This window comes from Fukomys damarensis, unplaced genomic scaffold, assembly GCF_012274545.1.
Source record: "Fukomys damarensis isolate Sample0158 unplaced genomic scaffold, DMR_v1.0_HiC HiC_scaffold_4, whole genome shotgun sequence".
NCBI lineage: Eukaryota > Metazoa > Chordata > Mammalia > Rodentia > Bathyergidae > Fukomys > Fukomys damarensis.
Genome location: NW_022900916.1, coordinates 59,598,201 through 59,617,565, shown reverse-complemented (window position 1 = coordinate 59,617,565; position 19,365 = coordinate 59,598,201). Strand labels below are relative to the sequence as shown.

The 19,365-nt window shown below is 38.1% G+C and overlaps 1 pseudogene; it reads left to right on the top strand.

Annotated features, from left to right (window-relative positions):
- The first annotated feature begins 1,458 nt into the window (after positions 1-1,458).
- On the top strand, positions 1,459-12,798 carry LOC104847892 (annotated as a pseudogene).
- Positions 12,799-19,365: the final 6,567 nt, after the last annotated feature.

Sequence of the window (19,365 nt, the reverse complement as noted above, 5' to 3'; positions counted from 1 at the left end):
TCATAGAGCCTGAAAGATCTAGGGCTGGAGCGCAAAAGGGCGAAGGCGGGGGAGAAGGATAGGGAAGGGGTTGTACCTGGAATGGTAAAGGAGGCGGATCGGGAATGTGAACATTTTCATTAGCAGGAGGGGAATTAAATTCAGTCAAGGCAGGGTAGATAGATTTTGGCTCTCTAGTGGGGAGTGGACGAGAATTCTCTGGTTCTATTGGAATGATAACTGAGGGACAGGGAGAAGGATTATGTGAAGGGAGAGGGGGGGTCAGAAGGGGGTGAAGGAAGTTGCTCTTTTTTAAATTCGGCTTTCAAAAATTTCTCAGATTCAGAAATGGCATCTTTAACATCAGGGTGAAAATGTCTCCATTGTAAGATTTCATTAATCATATTCCAATAAGAAAAGGCCTGTATTGGGACCTTTTCAGGTCCAAAGACTCTATAGTAATCATTAAAACAATCTTTGACTCTGTTCCAACGTTTCTCGTCAATGGTCCCTTCAAGAGGAAACCAAGGACAAGTCTCTTCTACAAATTTGAAAAACTTAATCAGATCCTTTTTTGTAACCCGAACTCCCCGCATCTGTAAGGAAGATGTTAAACCTTCAACAAACAACTGATGTTTATTTAATTGTTGTCCCATATTTTGCGCCGCTCACTTACCTCGCAGGTCGCTTTCTCAGATGGGTGAGTCTGAGCGGACTGCTATGCGGGGCCAACTCGCCGACTGGGCGGAGGTCCTGGAGTCGATCGGCCGATCTTCCGAGCAGCGTCCACCAGGTGAAGACCCCGTGTCTTGAGCCCCACGTTCGGGCGCCACTTGCCCCGGCCAGCAGGGCTTGCAATTAGCAGAGCTCGAGAAGGGGAGATACCTAGAAATGGGACAAAAGAGGCGCAGAGAGAAGGAGACCAAGCAGAGGCTTGTCAAGGTCTTGTTTATTTGCAAGCACAAGCAGTATATAAAGGCAAAAACCACAAAATTGTAAGAGGAAGTGGCTAATCATAAAATGATAAAGGAGAAACATATTGTACAGTAACAGTCATGATGAGATACAGTTGTTATGTAACAGATTAGGTCATTAAATGAGCAAGGCCATTAGTACAGTCATCGGCACGTCTGTGCCAGTGAGGTGACTCAGATGTTAACATGGAGGTGGTTATGTTAGGCTCAAAAACAACTCTGAGAGTATAAATATTTGGTCTCCTACAAACGCTGAGGAGTGCCAAAGAGCACACTTGTATTTGGTAAGTACTATCTCTGCTATAAATATACAGAATGATTTTGACTCACAGACAGTTAAAGAATAGGCTAATCTATTTCCTTTATTATAGGTCAGAGGAGAGGCACAAAAGAATCTGAGGTTGGAGAGGTTGAGTGACTTGATGAAGTTGTGTATTCAGGAAGTGGCCAAGATTTCTGTCACTGCCACTAGCATCTCCTCAACTCTTTTTATGTGCTGGGCACGATGGCCATTTCTCTGAACCTGCACACTTCTCCTGTGAGACAGACACTGTTTTTATCTCCATTTTAAACAACTGAAACATCTCAGGTCACACAGGTCGTAAAGAGCCAAAAAGAGATTCAAACTCTTGTCTGTCATGTGCATGCCAGCACACAGCTTGTCACTTGACGTTCCCTTGTTTTGCTCTGATCTCTGAATCTCCCTTCTCATTATACCTGCAGACTATATGGCTTTGGGATGTGTTGTGTAAGTCCCCAGCAAAGAATGATACTAAAGGAGCTTTAAGGTGGAGACTTTTCCAGTAGCAGTTGTCTTAAAGACAGGTTGAAATTACTTGTGAAAACAGAGAAAGCAATGTCGTAAATATAGGTAGATTGCTACTGGATTTGTATGGTGTAAAGTTAACTTTGTATGGTGTAAACAGGGCATTTTCTGTAAGATCTAGGAATATTTTCTGTCATATGGGAAGAAGTAATATTGGAACACCAGATAATAAATATTAAGTTACACCCACAGGGCATATGGCTGGAGAAACAAATGTTGCAACATATGTTTAAGAAGCAAATACTAAATTAGTTATTTCTTACAGTTCTCCTTCTATATGATAGAAATACTAAGGTTCTTAGTCCTAATTGTTCTCTTTAGAACAAGAAGTAAGGATCAAGGCCGAGAGCTCTAAAGTTAGCTACTTCATCAACACAAATTTCTTCATTTATATAAAAAGATAAAAACATGTATAAAAATGTTTCTAATTAAGATCAAAGTATATGATGTGCTTAGTGCAGTACCTGGAACACAGGAGACTATCACAAAATGGAAACTCCTCTTCCTCCTCCCCCTCCTCCCCCACCTCATTTTCCTCCCCTACATCTTGACCAATGAATCACTATAAAATAATTTTCCCACTTTCATTTTTGATATTATTTAAAAATTCTTTATCCCAGCAGGGAATTAAAATTCACCGGGGATAGATGGGAATAACATAAAATTATTATCAAGTATCTGAAGCAACTCCTGCCTTGACTGGCTTCATCAAACCATCAGATTGTTTTGACATGGTATGCACCCAGCTTGCAGTTGGAGAACCACCAACAGGAAGGCGTAGAATCACATAATTTCTAAAATATGGGGGCACAGGACAGGAGAAGCGTGAGCTAATTAACTGAGTACAAGTCCAAATAAGTGTTGTGGAGGAAAACTAAATTTCTTTTGTATAATCTTGCTGAGATCTCCTGGGGAAGGAAGCATGCTGTCCAGGAAAAAATCAGAAAAATTAGTAGGAGTTCCAACTCTTATTACTAACTTGTTAAGTCTCTACTCTTTATGGAAGTTTGTTTTTAATTTTCTCTTTGTATTTCTTTTTCTTTTTTCTCATTGAGTTTATTGGTATGTTTTAGGTATACAGTATAGTTACATTCATCATTGGGATCTTGTATCTTTATATGACAGGTCTTGGTTTTCATTTTTTCCTTTTACCCCTCCCCTCCCTTCACCCCTACCTCCCTTCCCTATTTACATATACTTTATTTCCATTTTTTCATTTTCTCATTTTTTTCTTTTCCCTTATTTCCTTTCCCTTACCCTTCTCACTTCCCCTACATCTTTAGCCCTTTTCTTCCTATTTCATATTGTCAGTTATACCATTAGGATCTTATGTACAAGTATAGTTTTTCATACTAGAGAAATTATTTAGTATTTTCACATGTGTGACTTATTTATTTCACTTAAGAATATATCCTCAATATGCATCTATTTTCCTATGAATGACTTTAATTTCTCATTCTTTATGGCTGAGTAGTATTCCATTTTATAGAAAAACCACATCGTCTATATCCAGTCTCCAACTGATGGGCAAATGGGCTGTTTCCAAGTTTTAGCTATTACAAACTGTGCTGCTATAAACATGGGTGCACATATATCACTGTAATATGATTCCTTTAATTCTTTTGGAAAGATACCCAGCAGAAGGATGGCTGGGTCAAATGGAATTTCTAGTCCCACCTCTTTGAGGTATCTCCATATTGATTCCCTAGTGATTGCATCAGTCTGCACTCCCACCAACATTGGAGAAGGGTTCCTTTCTCCCCACAACCCTGCCACCATTTGTTATTCGTTGATTTCTTGATAGCAGCCATTCTTTGTGGGGGGAGGTGGAATCTCACTGTTGTTTTCATCTTCATCTCTCGAATGACCAGTGATGTGGAACATTTTTACATATATTTACTTGCTGCTTTTACTCCTTTGTCTGAGAAATGTCTGTTCATTTCAGATGATCATTTTTAAATTGGGTCTTTATATTTTTTGGGGGGCTGGCTGTTTTAGTTCTTTATGTATTCTACATGTATTTCTATTTGTGTGTAGTTATTTTGAAAATACAATAAGATGAAATAACAAAAGGTTCTAAAAGTAATTCTGTATTTGCATTAATCCCTAACACAACATGATAAAAGGGACCTAAAGAATTGGCAGTGAAAATATGTTTTTTTCTTTATTGCATGATTAATGAAATATAGTAAGTTCCTAGGTCCACGTGTGCCATCCACACTTGCCCAGATACTATTGATCTGATCTATTCTATCCACAGCTATTGGTCAGAATGCATTCTCCTTTCCCAATGTAACAGAGCTAGCCAGATATTGGGGGAGAAACAAAAGACTATGACTAAACCTGCCAAAAACACTTCATTGTAAAACAGATTGGCTAAAGAGATCACCATATTAGCAAAAAAGTCCTTCCACTACCCACAAACCTCAGCACAAACCAATTAAACAAACAACAAAAAAACCAATTCAAAGACATGAGAAGACAAGGTAACAAAATGTCTCCCTGAGCTCCCATCTTCCCAAAAGGCACTCCAGGGAGCACTGAGGGGGAAAGTAGCAAAAGCCACACACCCATACTACTGTATTAGGGCTCTAATGGAGGAGGTTTAAAAATATATCATAACTCAGAGAATCACAGGTCCTTGACATCACAGAAGATATAGCTAAACAGATGATGGTAATAAGCAAAGTGATCACAGAAGTTTCAGAAGACACTAATAAAATGCTAGCTGAGCTAAATAAAATGATAAAAAGATGAATGTCCAGTTTAACAAATAATAAGAGTCTGCAAAAAGGATTCAATTAGAAATTCAGGAGACTAAAAATTATATTGAAAGTAAGGGCAGCAAAGGTGACCAATGTGAAAACAGCATTTCTGAATTAGAAGATAAGGATGCTTTCAAAGACCAACTACTGAAAGATACCTTAAAAACAACCCCAGAATATTAAAAATGGACCCAACAGTTGATAGATGATACAAAGAAGACTAATCTAAGATTAATTGGAATAAGAGAAAACCAGAAGACAACACTAATAGCATAAAAAATGGTTTACAGAAATAAAAGCAGAATGTCCTCAAAAATAGAGAAAGAAATAAACATACAGATCAGTGATGTATATAGATCCCCAAATAGCCACAATCAAAAGAGAACCTCTCTATGTCATGTTAAAGTTAAAATACCAGAAATTAAACACGGGGACAAAAATCTTAAAAGCTGTTAGAGAAAAGCCATGAATCACTTATAAAGGTAAACCCATTAGAATTACAGCAAACCTCTCAAAACAGACCTCAAAGGGTATGGAGTGATGTATTTCAAGTCCTAAAAGACAACAAATTAAAGCACTGCCTTATAAATCCTGTGAAACTTTCTTTCAAATTTGTTGGAGAAATGTTATTTCCACAACAAGAAGCACCTCGAGAAATTCATGAACACCAAGTTAGCATTACAAAAATTTTCAAGGATATCCGGGAAAGAAACAATAAAGCCAATAATGCCAATAAATCAAATAGTCTGAATATATCTGGTAGTGTGAGCAGTTAATTAGAAGGGGAAAAATAAGGAAACCAACAATAAGAAAATAATACAATGACAGGAATAAGTCAATACCTTTCTGTAATAACTCAATGTTGACCCGTTAATTTCCCAATCAAAAGATACAGAATGGTAGAATGTATAAAGAAACAAAACCCAACAATACACAGCATACAAGAAACATATTTATTTCAAAAAGAAATTCACAGATTAAATATCAAAGGATGGAAAACAGTATTTCATGCAAAAGGAACCCAGAAAAAAGCAGGACTTGCTATTCTAATTTCAGAAAAAGTGGATTTCAAGCCCAAACTGATCAAAAGAGAAACGGTCACTACACATTGATTAAGGGAACAATTCAACAGAGAGAGAGAGAGAGAGAGAGAGATAACAATTATAAACACATACACACCAAACACTGGTTATCAACTTCATAAAACTAATACTAATGTTACTGGACATTTAAAAAATCAGATAAACACCAATACAATTGTAATTGGAGATTTAAATAACCCATTATCATAAATAGATCAACTAGACAAAAAAACTGACAAACAAATATAAGAGTTGAGTCAAACCTTCAAAGAATTGGACTTTGTAGATATCTACAGAATGTTCTATCAACAACAGAATGTACTTTTTTTCCTCAGTAACACATGGGACATTCTCCAAAGTGAATCACATGCTATCCCAGAAAGCACACTTAACCAAATGCAAAAGAATTAAAATTATCCCATGCATATTATCAGACAATAGTGCAATGAAAGAAGAAATCAATTGCAAAAGAAACCACAGAAACTATTCAACACATGGGAATTAAACAATATCCTCTTGAATAGTCAAAGGGTGACAGAAGAAACCAAGGAAGAAATTATATAGTTTCTCAAATCAAATGAATGCTATTACAATATACCAGATTGAATGGAATACAATGAAAATGGTCATAAGAGGAAAATTCACAGCTGTGAATATCCATATCAGAAAAACAGAGTGAGCATAAGTAAATAACCTAATGATGCACACAATGTCCTAAAAACATGAGAATAATCCAAATCCAAAGCTAGTACAAGAAAAAAATTATAAAGATAAAAATATTAATGAAATTGGGATAAAAAACAATACAAAAAAATCAATGAACCAAACATTTGGTACTTTGAAAGAATAAAAATAAGCAAATAAAAGAATAAAACAGTTGGAAAGCCCCAACCAATCTTAACATAAAAGGACAAATCAGTGCAACTAGAAATGAAAAAGGCAAAATCACAATAGATTTTTCCAAAATATAGAAGATCATTGGCAATTACTTTGAGAACCTGTAGTCTAATAAAATGGAGAACTCCGAAAAATGAATATTGTGGAATCAAGAAGATATAAAAATTCCAAATAATCTAATATTAGTTAATGAAATTTAAAAAGTAATTAAAAACTACCAAGAAAATCCCAGATCCTGATGGTACTGCCAAATTCTGCAAGAACTTTAGAGAAACCCTAACACCAATAGTCCTCAAATTCTAATGAAACTGAAAGGGAAGCCAGATTCCCAAAGTCATTCCTGGAAGCTAGTATTATCCTGATTCCCAAATCAGAAAAGGAATCAAATGAAAATGAGAAGTACATGTCAGTCTCTTTAATGTACATAGTTGAAAAAATCCTCAATAAGATACTAGCAAAGAGAATGCAGCAAATCATCAAAAACATCATGCATCATAATCAAGTAAGCTTCATTCCAGGGATGCAGATTGTTCAACATGCACAAATTAGTAAATATAATACACCACATAAAAAAGAGCAAGGACAAAAATCACATAATCATTACTGCTCCGTGGCTCTCAATAAACCTCTCAGAACAGGGCCAGGAAATATCCTCTTGGTTTTGGTGCTCTCCTAAATCACTCACACAGAATAATGAGCTAACTTATGGCAAGTTATCACAGACTAACTTCTTAGGACTTCTTTTTCCTTTGGAACATTGTAAAAGATATCATATCACAAAGGAGTAAATTGGTAAGTTATAAAACATTTAAAAAGTGAGTAAATCACCACAATAAAAGAAATGTATAGGAGCCATATAGTGAGACAAGGTCTCACAATAAAAAATTAAAAGGGCTGGAGGTGTAGCTCAGTGGTAAGGTGTTTGTCTAACATGTGTGAGGTCTTGAGGTCCTGGGTTTGATTTCTTAGCACAAAAAACACAAAAAGTAAGTAAGGAAGGAATTAAGGAAAGAAGGAAGGAAGGAAGGAAAGAAGGAAGGAAGGAAGAAAGAAAGAAAGAAAGAAAAAGAAAGAAAGAAAGAAAGAAAGAAAGAAAGAAAGAAAGAAAGAAAGAAAGAGAAAGGAGGACTTTAATTTGTTGTTGTTGTTCATATTGAAGACACATCTCTATCCAGGTGAAAGGATATGATCACTAAGCCTCCTGGTGTTGTGGAAAGAATTGGTAAGTGACTCATGCAGAGACACAGAATGGAAGTAAAATAATAAAAGGTTTATTTTGTTGAGAAAAGGCCAATTGCACTAAAAGTAGTGCCAGCGATTGACCCCATAATGGCTTATATCTCCTTTTTTTTAAAAAAAGTTCTCTCTATCAAAGGAACGTGGCATGTGGCAAATATCCTTTGTGCAGCAGTAGAACAAAAATGGATAAAAACTAATGAACAATGCTGAAGTGGTGAAAAAGATACAAAGACACTTGACTTCACTAGCCAGACGGGAAAAGGAAATATTTTAATATTATGATGTGAAATATCATAGACATCTGCAATACCTTCACCATGGCTGGCCACTGAAGGTATATAATTGCTTACCTTTGCCCCTTCTAGTTTACATGAATTGCACCAATAACAAACAAAAAATCCTCTTATTTAATTAATTCATTCTATTACTCATCTTTCTAGTCACAGGAACACAATACTTAACACTTTAAAAGAGGAGAGGTTTAGTTTGACTCATGGTTTCAGGTTTGGTCCATGTCTGACTGGCTACAAGACAGGAACATGATGGAAGGTCTGTTAGCAAAGCATATTGTGTTGGGGTGGGGCAGAACAGGAAACAGCTCCAGAGAGGAAGAGGCAGGGATCATAAATAGCTCCCAAGATCAAGAAAAGAGCTTCACAGTGCAAAACCATCCTCCAGAGTTCCACCATAGCATCAGTAAGTGTGCACACACACTGGGGATCAGCTGTGTGGACCAAGCTTCATCCAGTGTCCTGCCGTACCAGTGGCCACAGCCAAGTCCACTTGGAAAACAACTACACAGATGCACAAGCAACAGCCAGGGGCTTTCCTGATACCACTGATAAGTGCCTGAAGACCCTAGCCAGAAGCCTCCATAGACAACAGTAACTGGGTTACATTGCCCCAGACAAGGGCATCCCAGACAACAGCTACCTAAGGGCCCCAGCAAGAGGCATACCTAGATACCATCACAAATGTGCACAGGCCCCAGCCAGAATCCTGCCCAGACAACAGGTCAGCTCAGGGATATAGAAGGCCACCATTCTAAACCCAGCAACTGGTGTACCGGGGAGCAGCATAGTATAGGGAACTTGGTGGCCTGCTGAGAGTTGAAGACCAATAGGTGAGCAAAAAGTTTCCTCAACAAAATCACAGCAGGCTGCATCTGTTGAAATGAGAAGGCATGGAAATAAGTCTCAAAACCAGACTTCCAGATCACCTAAGGCAACCCCAAAGGGAAACAAGATGGAACAATCTGATACTCAACCATCTGGACTCCCTGGACTGGCAATGAGAGAGAACCTGGAAAAAATGAAATCAGAAGTACTTACTCAGATAACAGCAGAGATTATGCCCATAGTATAAGACATGATTAATAAATCTAGAGCAGACACAGATTTAAAAAAAAATAGGAGCTGAAAACATGATGGAATCCCAACATAGGAAACAAACAGAATCCATAAAACAGATGCAAACAGCTTTTCAAGACATTAAAACTCCAGTGAAAGTTTACACAGCAGAACAAGCCAATGGGAGGACAGAATTTCAGATATAGAAGATAGGATTACAATTATTGACCAGAAAAAGAAAAATCTCTTAAAAATAGTAAGGTACTATGATCCAGCAGCTGCTAGCAGATTCAAAGAAGAATAACATAAGACTGATTGGAGTCAATAAAGAAACAGGAGAGAGTGCAGATAACATAAAAAAAAATCTGTTCACAGAAGTAATGGCAAAAGACTTCCCAAATATGGGGAAAGAACCTGACATACAGATAAGTGAGGCTTATAGGACTCCAACTAGCCATGATCAAAAAAGAAATTACACATAGGGATATAATAGTTAAGGTTCCAGAAACCCAACAGAAGAACAAAATTCTACCAGCAGTTAAGAGAAAAGAAACAAATCATGTACAAAGGAAAGCCCATCAGAATCACAGCAGACTTCTCAACACAAACCTGCAAGCAAGAAGAGCATGGAGTGATGTATTTCAAGCCCTAATGGAAAACAACCTCCAACCCAGATTGATGTACCCTGCAAAACTATCTTTCAAAAATGATGGAGAAATAGATACTTTCATGATGAAGAGCACCTTAAGAACTTCATGAATACTAAAGCAGCACTCCAAAAAATTTTGAACAATGTCTTAGGAAAAGACAGTGAGGATCACAACCCCAGGAGCCCAGCAGAATGAATCTATCAGGCAAGATGAGAAATTAAATGCAAAGGGGGAGAATCCCATAAAAAGAAAAGGTCATGACAAGGAGAGGACAGTACATATCAGTTAAAACTATCAATGTTAATGGTCTCAATTCACCAGTCAAAAGAAACAGAATAGCAGAATGGGTCAAGAAGCAAGATCCAACAATATTCTGCATACAAGAAACACACTTAATTCAGAAAGAAAGTCATGGACTGAAAGTTAAAGGGTGGAAAACAATACTTCATGTGACAGGAACCCCCCAAAAAGCAGGAGTAGCTATTCTCTTTGCAGATGAAGTGGATTTCAAACCAATGCTGATTAAGAGAGACAAAGAAGGACACTATATCTTGTAAAGGGAACAATCCAAGAGGAAGAGATGACAATCATAAATATATATGCACCAAAAATAAGTGTGCCCAAGTATATAAAACAAATACTAACAGAAGTGAAAAATCATATAAGTACAAATACAATAGTAGTAGGAGACCTCAATACTCCACTGTCACAAATGGATAGATCATAATGAAATAGTAGAACTCAATGAAACTCTTGAGCAAATGAACTTAACAAATGTTTACAGACTGTTCTACCCCACAAAATCAGAATATACATTATTTTCAGCTGCACATGGTCATTCTCCAAAATAGACCACATACTCACTCATAGAATATGTCTAAGTAAGTGCAAAGGAATAGAAGTGATCCCCTGTATATTATTAGACCATAGTCAGATGAAATTGGAGATCAATAGCAAAAGAAACTTCAAAAATTTCATAAACATGGAAATTGAACAACATACTTCTGAATAACCAATGGGTCACAGAGGAAATTAAAGAAGAAATCAGATAGTTCCTACAATTAAATGACAATGACAACATAACATATTGAAATCTATGGGACACAATGAAAGCACTCTTATGAGGGAAATTCATAGCACAGATGATGCATATTAGGGAAATAGAGTGCAATTAAACAACCTGATGCTGAACATCAACCTTTTAGAAAAAGAAGAGCAAGACAAACCCAAAGCTCATACAAGGGAGGAAATTATAAAGATCAGGGCAGAAATCAATGCAATGGAGACTAAGAGAATGATAAAAAAACAATCAACGAAGCCAAAAGTTAGTTCTTTGAAAGGATAAACACAATTGAAAAACCCTTAGCCAACCTTATTTTTAAAAAAGGGAAAGAAAAGGCTCAAATCCATGTAATTAGGAATGAAAGGGGTGAAATTATAACAGACCCAGTAGAAACCCAGAGGATCGTCAATACCTACTTCAAGAACCTATACAGTGATAAGATGGAAAATAGAGAAGAAATGGACAGAATCCTAGTTAGTATGAATTACCAAGGTTGAATGAAGACCTAAAAATTCTAAACAACCCCATATCAATCAACAACACTGAAACATAATTTCCAGATATGTGTGAATTATCAAAGTTGAATGAAGATGACCTAAAACTTCTAAACAACCCAATATCAATCAGTAACTTATTAACTAAGAAAAGCCCAGGCCCTGATGGCCTCACTGCTGAATTCTACAAGACATTTACAGAGGAACTACTGCCACTCCTGTTTAAACTACTCAATGAAATGGAAAGGGAAGCAATACTTCTGAATTCATTCCTGAAATCAAGCATCACCTTGATCCCCAAAGCAGAGAAAGACCCAACCAAAAAAGAGAAATATAGGCCAGTCTCACTAATGAACATAGATGCAAAAAGCCTTAATAAGATATTGACATTCTTGATAAGAATGCAGAAGATTATCAAAGATCATACATCCTGACAAAGTGGGATTCATCCTGGGGATGTAGGGATGGTTCAACATACACAAATCAATAAATTTAACATACTTTATTAATAGAGCCAAGGATATAATATGACCATTCCAGTAGATGCAGAAAAGGCATTCAACAAAATCCAACATGCATTCATGATTTAAAAAAAAAAACTGCAGAAAATTGGAATAGACATCTCTACCTCAATCTGATAAAAGCCATCTATGAAAAACCAACAGCTAATTTGCCGGCCTTGTGGGACAGAGCCCTGCGGGTGGGTAGCCCTCCAGAGTGTGGCGTGGACTGGCTGAACTCTCGCGGAGGCGCCCGCAGGCCGGCTGGAGACGCGTGGGACAGTAGCCTTCCACCCGCCCACGTGCGGTTGCTCTCCCACAGCGGAAGGAGCAAGTTGGAAATTAAACTCCAAGGATAACTGGGATGATGATGAAGACGACAAAAAAGAGGAAGCAGAAGTAAAACCAGAAATAAAAATTTCAGAAAAGAAAATAAAAAATAGTAGAGAAGATGAAAGAGAAAGAACAGCGACAGAAGAGGCCGGAAGAAATTAAAAAGAGGTTAGTGGGACCTGAAGAGCCTAACGTGCTGACGCCGGAAGAACAGTTAGCAGATAAACTTCGGCTAAAGAAATTACAGGAATAGTCAGACCCTGAATTAGCAAAAGAAAATTTGGTGCTAATAATACAGTTTATGGAATAGATCTTATGAATCCATCTTCAAGAGATGATTTCACAGAGTTTGTAAAGTTAGTGAAACATAAAATTACACAATATGAAAACTCACTGCATTATGCCAGTTTTTTGGAAGCCTTAGTTCGAGATGTGTGTAATTTGTTGGAAGTTGGTGACTTGAAAAAGATTACCAATTCATTGACTGTGCTTTGCAGTGAAAAACAGAAGCAAGAAAAGCCAAGCAAAGCTGAAAGAAGAGAAGTGTGGTTCCTGGAGGGGGATTAAAGGCCACCACAAAGGATGATCTGGCAGATTAGGGTGGTCATAATGGCGGGTATGTGCAAGACTATGAAGACTTCATGTGATTTTGTCTTCTGGTGTCTTCTTTCTGCTGCCTACAATCCCTTCAACATGTAGCACAACTTCCTTTCCCTTTCCTTCTGCCAAATGCAACAATCAGAAGTGCAGTATCTCTTGTGCTGGTTACTCAACTCCTTGATGCTCAGGTGCTAATGTGCAAATGAGGGAACTTGGATCTTGCTGCCCAGGGGTTAAAATGGTGAACCTCAATTGCTACTAAATCATAGATTAAAAACAATCTAATAATGTTGTCATTGTTGCTATTTGATTCCATAGCAGCATTCACAAAATTGAAAACAAAGTTTGCAATGTGACAAAAAATACAGTAGTATTTACCAGCACCATTCAGTAATACAGCCTTAACTGTACCGCCTTGAACTACTTCATAACTTATTAAGAAAAGCAGTTTGCAGCAAGGGCCTGTGGTGTGCACCTAATATTAATATTGCTTTGTCTTAAAATTGAGCATGAGGATATTAAAATCCATTGTGAAGAAGATTGCTTATCTCAGAGTGAAGATACTTAAAAATTAAATAACTACAACCCTCCAACTCTGAAGCTGAGGAAGGCTGCAGTGGAACAACTTTAACAGGGTTGTGGCATTTCCTTTCCTTTATTAAATATGCTCAGGGGACTGCACCAGTTAACTACGGTTTGGTAAATTGTTCATGATTGTGACATCTGTGATGTTTTATAAAGTAACTAATCTAATAAAATTACCGTTGTAAGAAAAAAATATGGGAATGGAATTGACATAAGAAGAAGAAAAAATGGAAACAAACACTTTGTAGTTAGGGAGGGAATGGGGAGAAAATAAGAACCAAGATGGATTGTGTAAAAAGGTGCAAATTTCCAATGATGAATGTCACTACATTGTATACCTTAAAGGTACCAATAAAATTAATTAATAAATTTTTAAAAATAGCACCCAAGGTTAAACCATCAAGATCCACCCAGACACACCCAGAAGTGTGCTGTACTCATCCCCTAGGGGGCTACCAAGCCAAAGAAGTTGACTTAATCAAGTGTAATCACCACAAGTGTCTCAGACCCCTCTTTTTTGCCTTAAAGCAAGGCAAGATAGGATTTGATGGTTTGCTTAGCTTGATTTCCCTTAAAAAAAAAACAGATGTGAGTACAGGAAGTTAATTGGAGAAAGCCGCATAGAGAAGAAGAAGGCAGTAGAAAGACAGAAAGGCAAAGGTGGCTCAAAGTACCATCTTGAGCTGGTCCATACAATGTACAGTGGAATTCACTAGTACGCAGTGTAGACAGTATCTCAGAATGGAAGAAAACAGTGCTTATCCACTAGCTCTCATGCCCCATTGTTCAAGAGATGCCCTATAGTATTAACTTCATTGCGTTTCCGGACAGCACCTGTGTAGCAGGAATATGGCAGGTTCTCAAAGGGTCCTAAGCAGTGGCCACAGAAGTGGCCCTATGACTGAAAATGATTAATAAGGGATTACATAGAATACAGCTCCTTGGAATAGAAGAGCTGGCTATAACCAGTACAGTGAAAGGGACTTTTGAGGAAGAGAGATAGGCAAAGGAGTCCACTGCCCCTCACACATCAGTTTTCATGGACTCATAAGGCTGCCAGCGTCTGGTGTTGAGAAGCAAGATATTCATCCTGGACTCGGCAGTCTGTGAGGCCCAATGCCTATAAGGGGGGGATTATGCATTGCTTAGCTTCACTCTTGTTCTGTGTCATATGTTCTGTGCCATAACTTGGCTTCCTTGTTCCCTTTCTGATAGGAGCTGTACAAAGTAAGACTATAGCTATGGAGTATCCTAAAACCAACCCAATTAAGCACTAAATGCCTTCTCTCATAATGATGTTTAGATATCATTTTAAGATATAAAACAGAACAAGACTTTTGTCAGTGTCTAAGCACAGAACTCTGCCATGATTTGGGTTGACAGAAAATAAATAATTCCTTTGGATCAACTTATTTTGGATCAAAGAAAATAACCCATAAGGAAAATGCCTATTAGAAGGTGAAATGATACTGACTTCTTAAAGAAGAAAGAGATTTACGTGTTTATATAAACCATTTGTCTATTGGACTTCTGGTGCTTTGGGCAGACATTTGATTTCAACTACAACCCTATGCCAGCAGTTGTAGGAAGGCCAGCATCTTCTCGTAGATCTGTGAGGCTTCTGGGATGAGACATGCATACCTTCTCCTCATTGTCATCAATGAGGAGAGCTCCTCCTCCTGGTCTTCCCAGCCCCACTCCTGCTGGCTCCTCCTTTCACTCCACCTGTGCCCCAAGTGTGCATCAACTCCCCACCTTCTTCATTTCCTGAGGCAGTGCTCCCAAAGAGTTGCCATCATCATAGGAGTTTAGAGAATACTCCGCAGAACAGAAGGATCATAGCACAGATGAAGAAGCTACCTGAATGGCAGGATTCAGTATTTCTGAAGAACATGGCTATCTTCTACATAGGGGAATCCCAGAGGGGCCATCTTGCTTTTTAGCTTAAAGGGCATAGGTTGCTGGGTCTGCAGTTTTCCATCTTCTCATTTCCTGTGGTAAAGAGAGGATAAGCCAAGACCTTCTGCTACATTCTTATGCAACACAATTCAGGCTCACTTTTCCTTACTTCTAGACTAGACCAGAAGCTGTTCTGTTATAGAATCACTGTAAGATTTAGATGCAAAACTTTCCTCCCAAAAGTGATAAATTCTGCCATTCATTCAGAACAAAGCTTCTGTCTGGGAATTGTCTTATTTTTTAATGGCAACTTTATTGTCATCATAAATACATAAAAATCTAATTTTTCCAAAACAGACTTGGTAGTAGTTTAAGCTTAAAGGTTAGGAAGGATTTTTTAAAATGTCAGGATTGGAGTGGCCACAGACATTGAGAAACTGATGGAGAGTCCTTAAAGGAAGAATACTTAAATGTTTCTCTAAGCCAGAATAGAGGAAGGACATAAGGATTTTTTTCCCCAGAGTAATAGAAAGAGCCAAACACCATAAATTCTAATTATGATGTATTTACTGATGATTCATATGGCTTAGAGATGCCTGTGCAGTGAAATAAATAGAATAGAATATTTATCCAAGTAAAAAAAGGAGCAAATAGAAAAACCACTGAGCATTGTTATTAATTAAAATCTGGAGTTGCAAAGTAAGAAATCAAAAGTTTTACATTGGGATTAGAGTCCAATTATGTCCTCAAGTGCTTGCTTCCCACTATAACTCAAAATGGAATAACCTCCATCCCCTGTCCGGTGTATTCATTTCTTCTCTGATTGGAGGAGGGCATTTGGGCAAAAGGAGTCCTTTGTTGTTAATGCACCAAAGGACCCCTTTGCCAGTGCTGATGATTTAAAAAGAGAGGATTTTGAGTACTAAAAAGGAAAAATTTTCCATTTGACTGGCTCTAAAATTTAAGTTTTGCTAAGTGTGGAAACATCATGCAAAAACACAATGCATGTCTGGAAGTTAAATAATGCTCTACAGTACATTTTAAGCAGCTTCAAGCAGATATTTACTGTTTTAGAACATGTTTAAGGTCCTCAGTGAGAGGTAAACTATAAATAAAACTTGTTTTATTAGTTATTCTGAAACTGAATTAGTTTTGCCTTTCAGAAGCACCATGGATTCCCTTTGAAGGGATTTTCCGAGTCAACCATAGCCCTGGAGCTCTGTAGTACTTTGAAATGACAACATATACATCTTGTATTCAAAGGGATTCTGTGTCATAATTTTTGGAAATTGATTTTTGTTCTCCATGTATCAAACTTGCAATCAGCATAGGCAGAAACTCAGAAGCAGCCATCTTTGCGAGTAGCATTTTGCTCTGTTACGCTTACGAACTACCAGAGAACTGGCTCAGGCTAAGGAGTGTGAGTTTGAGTTTGAGTTTGAAGGAACTGAGTCACATAGACACCTACAAGATTGTTCCATCCACAAGTTATTTCTCAAGCCTCCATACATCCTATGAAATCCTGTCTATTGACACCCTTGCTAGCACAGCTACTAGCCCGTGTTTTGAAACTGCTTCACATCCTGATACCCGGGACTGTGCCCGGCCTTCGTCTGAAGGGTGTGATGGATGGTGTCTATCTTCTCTCTGTCAGCTGTCCCACAGTGTCCTTCCCTCTGCTTGATGGGGGGCAGCCCAAGGTTGAGCGATGGTCAGCCCCTTGTCAGCCTGAGTCCCTCAGTCTTTGTACTCTAGGTTGGCTCAGAGCTCTTGGGTGTTCCTTTCTTAGAGGAGAGAAAGTTTACTTCTGCCTATTAGACTTTCTGAAGAGCCCAGACTGGCTCTGCATCTGGTCACTTTTACTGTGAGCTCCAAAGAGACTGGAATAGCAGATGGGCAATCAAGATAAGGACTCTGACCCAGATGCAGGTGCGGGGCAGAGGGGACGAGGACCTCGATATTAGGCTTGTGGCCTCTTGCTTTGAACATGTGATTAGTACTTGGACTTACACCACTGCTGTAGCATCTAGGTCACCATGGCATCTGCCTCTCAGCTGAAACTAGGCCAGAGACCTTATATTCATTATCCATCTGCTACTCAGGTTCCTTTGGGATTGACTGGCAGTTTAGCTTTTCTGACCTCCTTCCCACTGACTAGAAACCTGTCCTTGCGTGGAAGTTTCCATGTCTGAATCACTGGTATCAGACTGGAACAACTGGACTGGACCAGTCCAATTTCCTTCTAGTTTATGCTTCCTCCTTGCTTTACCATAACCAGTACTAACTGTTGCCTGTTATTCCTTCTGTCTGCCTGTGGGCCTCAGTTCATACCTATGGCTACACTTTTTCCTCATCCTCAGAGTCTGCCTCCTCATCCTATACGTCTCCAGTCTTGACTTTTAAATAGCAAATCAACCAGCCAGCAAAAATATTATCTCACTTTCGTTGAACACTTCCTGTGTATCAATGTTAGGCTCATCTCTGAATCTTAAGGCTCATCTCCACGGTAGGTCCCCTTATTCCCTTTTGTAGACGAGAAATAAAAAGATGAGGTCAGCTTTGGATAGAAGGTGCAGGAGCCAGCATCAGACTGGGATCTGGCATCAAATGCCAAGCTTTTTTATTTCACCAAACTGCCTTCCCTTAAGAAACAGCGCAAAGTATTATCTTGAATCCCCAGTAGTACTTTTATCTTCATTTGTAGACTTAGGGACCTTTTGGGAGACAGCTAATTTTTGAGTTAAGATTGACTCTCAAAACTTTATTCTTTTTGTTATGTAAGGATTTCTTCCACGGTGGCACTCGCAACTTTACAAATTGTACACATGCCTTTATAAGCTTTCAAATTTCAGCCAGCAACCCCCTTTAAATGTTCCCATAACATCCCTTGATTTTGCATCTGATTCCAGAATTGCGACTTTGGATGACTTCTTCTTCCCTCCTGGTGTTCTGCCTCCTCCTCAGCTTCTCTCTCCACTTCTCCTTGGAGTGATTCATCTCCCCATCTTGTCTTCAGCAGGCACAGACTGCCGCGAAGGATGCTTACAGAGCTTGAAATAGCAGCCAGAACGCCAGCTTTAAATTAAAGTGAGGAACGGAGCTATCAAGTTCTCCAGTGACTCATGTGTGTGATCAATACCTTTTCGCCCTGTGGGCAAACCTACGTATGGTGTTAGATTTATAATTGGGAGATGGGTTGGCAAAGGAGGAACTGGAACAAGAGAAATTAAATGAAGTGATTGAGTATGAAAGGCTACAAGGGTCCAAGGCATCGATCTTTGCAACTGAGAGTTTGCTGCTCGTGGCCTTAGCTGATTAAACCATCGGATCTGGACATTAGGTGTTCCTAGAAAAATGGTTATTGTGCTTAACATATTTACACAATTTGTAATAGTTTGTAAAACTATATGTTTGAGAAATATTAAAAAATTATGGAAAATGAATAATATATATAGGATAAGTATACTTAATATTCATGTATTCAATGCCCAGGCAAGAAACAAAACATTGCAAAAGTGGATTTCTGTGTGCCACTGTCGTATCCTGTCTCGTTTTCTTTCTGAAAAAGCTCCCACCCAACATTGGGTGTTTACATTTTCATTTCTTTTCCTAATAGCATTATCACTTCCTTGAATCTTTAAACAGTACACTGACTTTAGATATGTGGACTCATAATGTACAATTTTATTAAGTTGTTTGTTAAATTCATGTTGTTTTGCGTGGCTGAAATCTATTATGTTTGAATAATGCATCATAGTCTTTAGTGATGTTTTAATAAAATAAAGCTCACTTATATGTTCCAGTGTTGAAAAGCATTTGAGTTGTTTATAGTCTTCTGAAGTAGTAAATGGTGTCACTATGCCCATTTTAGGGTTTGGGGATGCCTATATACCTATACTTCCAACAGCAGAATTTCTGGGTCCTAGGGTATACATACTTTCAATTTCATTAGAAAACAACAAGTTATGTTCTAAAATGGTTGTGAAAGTAATTGATACTCCTATCATAGTATAAAACCTGACTCTTTCCCACATTCTGAGCAGTAATATTACCTGACTCTAATTTTCATAGTTTTATGGGTGTAGAACTTCACGATTTCTAATAAATCTGAGCATCTTTTCATATGCTTA